Here is a 9,955-nt window from a genome sequence, read left to right as displayed (position 1 = left end):
ACTCAAAATACATCAAGGTGTTTAACCACCATGTCTCCATGCTAGTCTCCCATCAAACTTTAGAAAAGTCAACTCCTCCCTTCCCTCTCTCTTAACTTTGGCCGACTACCCCCCCCCCCCCCACACACACACACCTCACTTAGTCTCAAGAACTTCTTCCCACTTCTTCTCTCAAAATCTCAAACTTCTCTCATTCTTCCTCTAAAGTTCGTGGGGTGTGTGTGTGCCATTTGCAAGGATCCTCCATCCAAAAACTCTTGAATGTGGTAAGAACTTCATGTAACCTTTGTAATCCTAAACATTTTTATGATAACAACTTCTTGTTTACACACTTTTGTTGTGTGTTAAGCTCTTAGAAACACCAACTTTTCGAGAATCTCTCCAAAACAAGACTAGGCTAAAAAAATCTTCTTCACTTCCTTCCTTCAACTCACAAGGTGAGCTTCATACCCCTTTATTTTCGTGTTTTTCATACTTTTTTTTTTGGGGTTGGGGTTGGGGGGGGGGGGGGGGGTACAAGTGAAATCTCGTTTAACCATTGGATAATTGCATGTACCTAAGTGTTATGTGTTTAACCTTTGGGTAATAGCATACATCTTAGTTGTGTGTTGAAAATAGAACTAGAACTAGTGCAAAAAAAGTTTTTTTTTTAAAATGTTTCTTCATATAAATCGTGGGTAACGTGTTTGTTAATATATATATATATATATATATATATATATATATATATATATATATATATATATATATATATATAGCATGAAAACATATGGTTATGGGTTGTACTCTCAAAAATAGCTAAAATATGAGTGTTAGGCTCAAGCATGTTAACTCTTGGAACATATACATTTTTAAACACTTATACTTACTCAAATATTGGAAAATAATAAATTTCAAGGTTTCTATATGCATTTTTGTAAAAACCGTGACATGTTAGAGCAACAACAAATCAGTATATTTGTCTTAAACTAAATTTTGGGTGTGTTACACAAACTACAAAACTTAATTATTTTACTAAAATAATTTTTACTAGTAAAATATTCGTAATATGATGTCACCATTTTAATGGTTTAAAAACTTAGAGGATTATGATATTTACACAACATATATTACAAGTAGATAAGTCAATTAATGATTATTTATAAAAAGTGTTATAAATTTTTTTAACCTAAACGGTATACAAAACAGAATTATACGACAGAAACTTTGTGCGTGTCATAATCTGTCCATCATAAAGTTTATAAAAGTACAAGTTATAAGCTGTATGTCATAAAGCTGTAAAATGCGTGTCATAAAACTTCAGTCATAAATTTACACTAGTAAAGTCGTTTTCATTATTCAATGAGTAGAGTCACAGTTCGGTAAATTAGTTAATGCTCTTGTGAGACGTTTTCTTTGCCATACCTACCTAGCGTACACCATAAGTCCTGCATTATAACCAAAGTCTCCTAGAGGGAGAGCGAGACTGTTGTGTATAGATCTATACGGGATTGACAACCCCACACCTCATCTGTTCGGTATAGTTAGACCAGCATGTCTAGTGTGACAAAGGCCCCCCCCCCCCCCCCCCCCCCCCCGGCTCTGACGCTTGAAGAACGTCGTGATCAAGCATATCAGTCATATTAGCATGTTTATAAGAACTCACATAGGGATTAACATACTACTTCGGTTTACGGGTTTAAATCCGGTCAAAAAATATTTTCGGGATAAATTTGGCTAATTTTTTTTACGTAATTAATTTCAACGTTAAAACTAACGGAAATATTTGGGTTGTCACAGAGTGGACACCCATTAAACTGCAATTTGATAGGCAGTAACCTTATACCTCCCTTATAGACCGGCTTCGTGAATGAGCCTTACTAACGGTAAGACTGACTTGCTCTTATATATATATATATATATATATATATATATATATATATATATATATATATATATATATATATATATTTATATTTATATATATATATATAATTAACTTATAAGTCTATAAAGTATAAGGGTTGAATTTTAACTTTTAAAATTCTAAGGGATTAACTTGGATTTAAAGTATTTATGAGGTGAAACTTTACAAATTCCAAAACTTGAGGGCAAGTTTTGAACAATTGAAAAACTATTCAATTCCATAACTGAGTATATGCATAAGAGTGGTATATAATTGAGATCAAAAAGATTTAAGATGTGTGCTTCCTCCCTACTCCCTGTTCCTCGTTGGGTTGTGGGTCTGGGGTGGAGTCGCACAACTAAACATCCTGCCGACCTCAATTATATATACGACTTGCATACACCAAGTAGTAGTGGTTAAGCCGAGTATGAGCTCTACCACGAACCTCATAGTAAAACCCTTCATCCTATTCCGTATAATAGAAGCTAGAGTCAAGAGAACCACTGTGGGTTGAGCTACTATAATGACCATAAATCCGAAATTTGTTGTCATCCCGGTTAAGCCAGCATAGTAGCTAACACCCTCAATTGGTAAGGAAATCTAAGTCATAAGAGTCAAGGACATTGACTACGACCATCCACTCACGCTTAATCCCATGAATTAAGCATCTCAGCGAATATCCCGGAACCCTGGGAGCTACGATAAGTTAAACTCTGAGAAGAGTGGATGAGGAGATTAAAGTTCCGAGTGATGGAACCCTATACTCACTAGATTTGACCTAGACCGAGAAAACTCAGAACCTTCGAGAGAGTAGGTTGCGTTAAGCCTTATAACCCAGATCCCAAAGAGATTATCGACTTGACACCAGTCTAGGTGTTAATCGATGGGTTATACAAGAGCACGCGCTTCCCGCACTAAAATAAACCAACGCATTGGAGAATAGGACATGTCTTAGAGATTCATTGGACTACAAGGTGTTCCACGAATACTATCTCGTACAGAAATAGTAGAACCACCTCCCGAGATAGTCCAACAATCGCCTGGTGAAACCCTATCTCCCCGACCCTGAGGGTTTCCGTTGGAAATATCTCAAGAATCAGAAGTGCAGGTTCATTTGCACAAGATTGAGATAGACACTCTGCAGCAAACTGATACCCGTAGACATGCAACCCATCTTATGATCTAGAAAACCTCTGAGAGCCAATCAACAGGAACATGAATCCAAGGATAAACCGAGCTTTCTAAGAACCAACCAGAAGGACTACACTCCCAGTATAAGAGAACGGTTGGAACTTCAGAATGGCGATCATGCCAGTGATGATCTCGCCATAGAAGTACACTGTGTTCTAAGTACTGAAAAGCTCTACCCTTCCGAGAGCTTAGGACCATTCGAGATTCTTTACGAAGATTGGTCCAACCTTCGTCAGACCACTACTACTTTCGGAAATTCCACAAGTTCCACCCCATATCGATCCACTTCATAGACTTGATAAGTGTTTGCCCTACGTCACTCTTTGTATCCCAATCATCTTGATAAAAACCATTGGGAACCCTAACTTCGTAGACGAACCTGTAGGAATCGCTAACGGCACGAGACAGAATCTGCATCCCGTAAGTGAAGGTTTGTTAGAACGCCAAGCAAAGGCCTGAATTCACTCGGGAGTGCGAGGACCAACCAAATAGGAAGTACCCTCATACCTCTACTCGATCATTCATACCTACTTCCTTGCCTAAACCTGAATTTCGGGACGACATTCCCTCTAACGGGGGGATGATGTGACAACCCAAAAATTTCCGTTACTTTTAACGTCGAAATTAATTACGTCAAAAAAAAATTAGCCAAATTTATCCCGAAAATATTTTTTGATCGGATTTAAACCCGTTGGAATATTTTATTTAATATTCGTCAAGAGAAAATAAAAACACGTAAATTATCTTTCCATTTATTTGGAAAAAGTTTATTTTATTTACGGCCATTTAACCGGGTAAAATTTTAAACCTCATTAAACATAAGTATCGGGTAGTCGTATACCGGGTACAACACCCAAGCCCTATATAAGGGTGGGTGGACACTCCTTAGAAGCCTTTTCCCACCTTAGACTCTCTCTCTACTTTCTCTCTCTACAAACGGATTTTGGTCAAAAATCACCCCTCCGAGCTTTAAATCGGTAAGTAAACCTTCCTAGCTTGTTATCTAACTTATCTAGCTTGCAAATTCGTGACTTAATCATCAAAAAACCCCAAGAACATGTGTTTACCGTATTGGGAGCCTCCCAAAACCGTAAACCCCTTGAATGTGGGTTTTAATGCTAAAAAACCCTCCCAAACACTTCTCATGCTTAGCAATGGCTTAGAGGCTTACCCGAAAGGACTTAGAACACCAAAATCGGACAAAATGGGGTGTAAACATGAGTTTACGGTATAAGGATGTTCTTAGACTGTAAACCCATCTTCATGGACCATAAACACTTGTTTAAGTGTTAAACTACCCCTCAAACAACTCCAAGGGCTTCCATGAACTTTCTAGAGTGCATAGAACCTTATTTTCCTTCATTATATGCACCAAAGCATAAAAATATGTGTCACACTTGAGTTTACGGCCCAAGAAGGTTCTTGGACCGTAAACACCTATTCTTAGACCATAAACACCCCCAAAGGGTGTTAAAGTGCCCTTAACACTTTGTATGGCTTGGAATTCGACCTAGAACTTCGTATGCTTAACCTACAACCACCAAAACATAGGATTCATGGACAAAATGAGTTTACTACTGTAAAATCATGTGTTTAAGGTAGTAAACTCTCCAAGAACATCTCCTTAGACCGTAAACACCTTTCCAAGGTGTTTAAGTGCCCTAAACACCTTCCTATGCTCCTAAAAGTGACTAGAACCTTACATGCATGAGTGAGAACCACCAAACAACAAAAGAAATGGACCAAAATGAGTTTACTACCGTAAAATCATGTTTTTATGGTCGTAAACTCTTCAAGGAGTAGTCATAGGCCGTAAACTCCTTAAATGGCCCATTTTGAAGCCTTAAACCCTTTATAAGCCCTAAAATTGAACCTAGCCTAATTCCACAAGTGTTATAAGACCTTAATGCATCAAAGAACACACCATCAATGAGTTTACGGCCGTAAACTCATGGGGATAAGGTCTTAGGGCCGTAAACTCTATAAAGAGTTCACTCTTGAAGAGTAAACTCCCTATCTAGGCCATACACACCCTTAGATGTTACCCGGGGCACTCCTAACACTTGACCAAAGTGTTTTCCGCATTTTAGGATGCGTATACGCGTTTAAATTAGTATTATATATACTAATTGTATGTAAACATATGTTATCATATGTTAATAGGTCACTAAGTGTGTTCAAGTCTTTACTTGACACCGAGCACCCAACCGGCACCTCCGCCTGATCCACTTACAACAGGTGAGTTCATACCCCTGAATTAACCTTTTAAATGTTTTTACATGCTTTTATGGGGGGGGGGGAATACAAGTTAAAACATGCCAGTTATCATATCAATCACATGTGATTGATAACCCGCATGCACAAGGATTTATTACACTGTCAACTGTTCTACCAAGTATGATACTGTAAATGGTTTGCTAAAATGTCTTTATTTGTTCAAAGCTTTTCTCAAATTGACTCTCGGGCTGTATGTTTTATTTCAGATTTAGTTACAACAGTATTTTAAACAAAGGATTTCTTTACCTATAATGTTTTATCAAAGTTTCATTTAAAACTTGTTTATGAAAGCTTTTCAAAGGATTTATAAAGGTTTTCAAACCTATTTTACAAAAGAATACCAAGTCGTGATTTTCTTAAGTATAAAGGTTTTCCAAAGTTTTCATCAAAGTTTTCTTCCATGTTTTTATACTCCTACTTTGTTAGATACTACTGCTTCGTTATACTTCTACTTAGTAAATGCTCCTACTTAGTTAAACGCTTTTACTTCGTGATACACTTTTACTTCGTGATACGCTCCTACTTCGTGATACGCTTCTACTTCGTGATATGCTTCTACTTCGTGATACGCTTCTACTTCGTGATACGCTCCTACTTGTTAACGGTTTTACTTCGTGATACGCTTCTACTTGTTAACGCTTCTACTTCGTGAAACGCTTCAACTTATTAACGCTTGTACTTGTTGACGCTCCTACTTTGTAAACGCTCCTACTTATTAACGCTTCTACTTTGTTAACACTTCAACTTCGTTAAATGCTTCTACTTAGTTAAGTGTATGTCTGTACTTGTATAGTTATATAAATAATGTTTAAAGGACTTAGGAAGGCTAGTTCGCCCTATTTCCTTTTTGTCGTTGGGATGTGGTCTGGTGGGATCGGATATCCGTCCGAAGGTCGTTTGATCATTAATTATATGTTATGTATACATGTATAGACATATAGGTTTACATCGGTCAGTTATTTGTGAGTCTCTATCATTAGCCCAGTATTTACCTCAGAACTCACTATACAAGATTCATCTTCAGGACACGGCCTTCTCCGTTGTCAAGTTGGTAACCAGAGTCTCCTGTAGGGAGAGTGGGCATTGTGTGTATAGATCTATATGGGATTGACACCCCACCCCCTGACTGATAGCTACAGTCCACAGCCTACCAAGCTAAGGGGTGACAAATGTCACATTCTTTCCGACGCTTGCAGGGCGTCAAGCTCTCCAGTGTCTATCAGTATGGTTACGAGTATCTTGGGGTTACCTTGTAATTCATGGCCTTAAGGTATCGGGAATTAACATTGTATTCACTATTTTTAGACCTTGCTAGATGTATCATTCATTTGATACTGTCTGGGGTCTGTGTTCACTGTTTTTTGACCTTGCTAGACGTATCATTCATTTGATACTGTCTGGGGTCTTTTTCATTGTTTTTAGACTTTGCTAGACGTATAATTCATTTGATACTGTCTGGGATATGTGTCTCCTTTCGTTAGACTGAGCCAGGCGTGTCTTTCACTCGATACTCTCCTGGAGTCTATGATTTCTTTGCCTTAGTCAGCAGTATCTTCTGCTGAGGCATATGTTATTTTCCCTTGTATTTTACTAGTGATATTCTTCTACTTCCTTTAAATCAAATACCGTATTTTGGTAATGATAGTATTTCAGGGAAAATTGCTCTTTAAAACACAACTCGGTCGGGTCTTGGTAGAAGACTGCTTTTGCTTAGAAAATATAGGATTTTCTGGAAAAGACTCTAATACACCGTTGATTCTAAACTACTACTTGTATAAAGTTATTTGAATAAAACGACACTAAATACTTATGAACTCACCAGCATTTATAAAAATGCTGATACTCGCTTTCAAATAACTTGTATTCTCAGGTCAGCAATAGACAGGTACATCCCAGGAGCTTTTGGTGAAGACAGTTTAGTACCAAGCTGCACCTATATTATTACTTGTATTACTTTGATGTTTCTATGTAATGTAAACCATGTAAAACTATTACTATTAATGCAATGGTTGTTGTACTTTGATTACTATACTGCATATGTTGTGATACTTGACATGACATCATCCACCCCAGAACGTTTCCGCCGTTCCGGTTTTGGGGTGTGACACACTCTCACCCACCGCTTCCTTGACTGGTGGAGGGTCGTTAGCCAAACGGGTAGGGCAATGACTAGAATTCTCCCTTCATTAAAAGTATTAATGATAAATACTAAGTAACTAAACACTGATGAATTTCCAATCTTAGTTACTTAGGAAAATGTGAATTTGGTGCTAACCCATAAATTACACTTTGCACTTTGCTTAAGTCGGTTAGCGGAGCGTGTGTGGGTAACTGGCACACTAGCTTGATTTAACAAGGTAGGCAAAGGGTAACTTAATATTTATCATAGTATCGGTGGAGCGTGTGTGGTTAACCGGCACATTGATTGAGGGGTTAATATTAAGGGTATCAAGTTTATTTGCATGGTTATTCACACCTTGTTTTGCGATCCTCGACATTTCAGTCACAAAACTTGAGAGGGCACAATCGAGATTGAAACATGCCATTGAAAAGTTCAATGAATCTCAAAAGATCTAGGAGTTTGAAATCCAATTAAAACCTAATAAACTATTTTGTTTTTCATGGTGGAAATTGGTGGATCGTCATTCACCTACCTTCAAATATTTTACAGCTTAAATTAGGGCATCTCTCTTCTAAGTTATAAAATATTGTGTTGGGTCCTAGCCTTAACATTTTATATTGGGTGTTATATTAAGGACTTTAAATCAACTATCTTGAATATCTTCCAAAAGATCTCTGGTTCAGACAATTATAATCTTCCCAAAACTCTTGGAACAAGCTTTCCTAATGAAGATGATGTCCCAGAAATCATTCTTCACTCTCTCCACCTCCTCCAATCATTCTCCCTAACCCACAAGTACTTAAAGAGTTCAAATTCACTCAAGCCCTGTTGGCAAGCAAGGTCTGTATGTGCTCATATCTTGGAGATGAAGTCACATATTGACAAGCCGAGAGAGTTGGGTGTCAAAGTCTTGAGGAAGTTGGATGTTGACTAAGTTCGTCAATCACTTCCTAAGTCACATAGTGAGTTCTTTAAGGACTACTATGTAAAAGACTATGACATGACCCTTAATGATCTTATCTATTTGCTTGGTGCTGCTAAATCAGTAATGATTTGGAGCACTGGTAGAGAAAATTTGATTAAGAAGATCAACTTCCTAGACTTCAATGGACATTGACAATTGGTAACACTGAACATCCAGAAAAGCTTTCTCTTCCCAATGGAAAGGGATTAGCCATAGTCAACTCGGTTGACCAAATAGTAAAGAGAAAGCCTAAGTCTAAGATTGTCCCATGTACCATTGCCAAAGAGTCCACATGTTTCTATCGCCAAAAGGAAGGGGCATTGGTTGCGAAGCTGCCAAATTTACCTGAAAGATCGTAAGGTTGACAAAGTCAATAAGTTTGAATCTACTTCAGGTAAAGTTCATTGTCTGACTCTGTTAAGTTCCTGTTTGGAGATCCTTATTACATGATGTGACTGGGTCACATGTTGATGTTTTAAGAATCAAATAAGAGAGAGGAAGCTTAAAGGAAGTGTATGCTGATTCTGATCACGAAGATGGATTTCGATCGCATGGTTCGGTGAGCAGAATTTTGTGCTGTTACTTAGGAGTTATGATATATTGCTTAGGAATAAATGACAACATTGTTTTCATATGCATTTGCATTGTAAGGATAAGGTTTTTCCACAAATTTTAAAATAAAAGAAAAAGTTTTAATTTTATTTATTTTAAATATCCTTACAGTGGCATTTGTGAAAAAATTGTTGTTTATATGATTCCATTGATAGCTATTGGAAAATGAATTTGATTCTTTCGTTTGTGGGAGTGTCATAATTTACCAAATAAGGAAAGATTCTCATCACCCAAGTTTCAGTTGAATAGAAACTTGGAATCATGCAACTTGTATTGTATGATGGATAAGAATTTTTGTCTTTGGAAAATTAAGACTAATTCCTTGTTCACATTTATATGTGAGTCAAGTGAAGGACTAAGGGATCGAGTACACATTCTTGTGCACTAGTCAAGTCCACCACAAAGATCGATAAGACTATTCGTCATGATTTACTAAAGTTTATGTAACGACCGAAAAATTCCAACCAATTTTAAATTTTTCGAAAACAACCCGATTTTATTAAATTATTACAAAAAGGTTTTCAATACAATTTATTTAGAGTATTCCCAGAAAAACATTAAACCACAACTGTAAGCCCGAAAGCTTAGTGAGGTATCCCCAAAATACCAACCACATATACCATACACGCATAACATGCCATATCATATCCGATCACAGAACAACCATGCACTTCGGGTCTACTGTGTGACTGGTCTGCCGCACCGGCCAACAGTCCACCTGGTCCACCCTCCGAATCTAGCCATATACATCGAGTCTGCAGTGTGATTGGTCCGCCTGCACCGGGCCTTCAATCCACCTGGTCTACTCTCTGAGTCTATAGTATGACTGGTCCGCCCGCACCGGGCCTTCAGTCGGCCTGGTCCACTCTCCGAGCCTCGACACGTCTGGTCCGCCCTCTTGGGG

The sequence above is a fragment of the Lactuca sativa genome, chromosome 4 (assembly GCF_002870075.4).
Source record: "Lactuca sativa cultivar Salinas chromosome 4, Lsat_Salinas_v11, whole genome shotgun sequence".
NCBI lineage: Eukaryota > Viridiplantae > Streptophyta > Magnoliopsida > Asterales > Asteraceae > Lactuca > Lactuca sativa.
The sequence above is the reverse complement of the archived record's forward strand: the minus strand, read 5'-3'. Positions refer to the sequence as shown.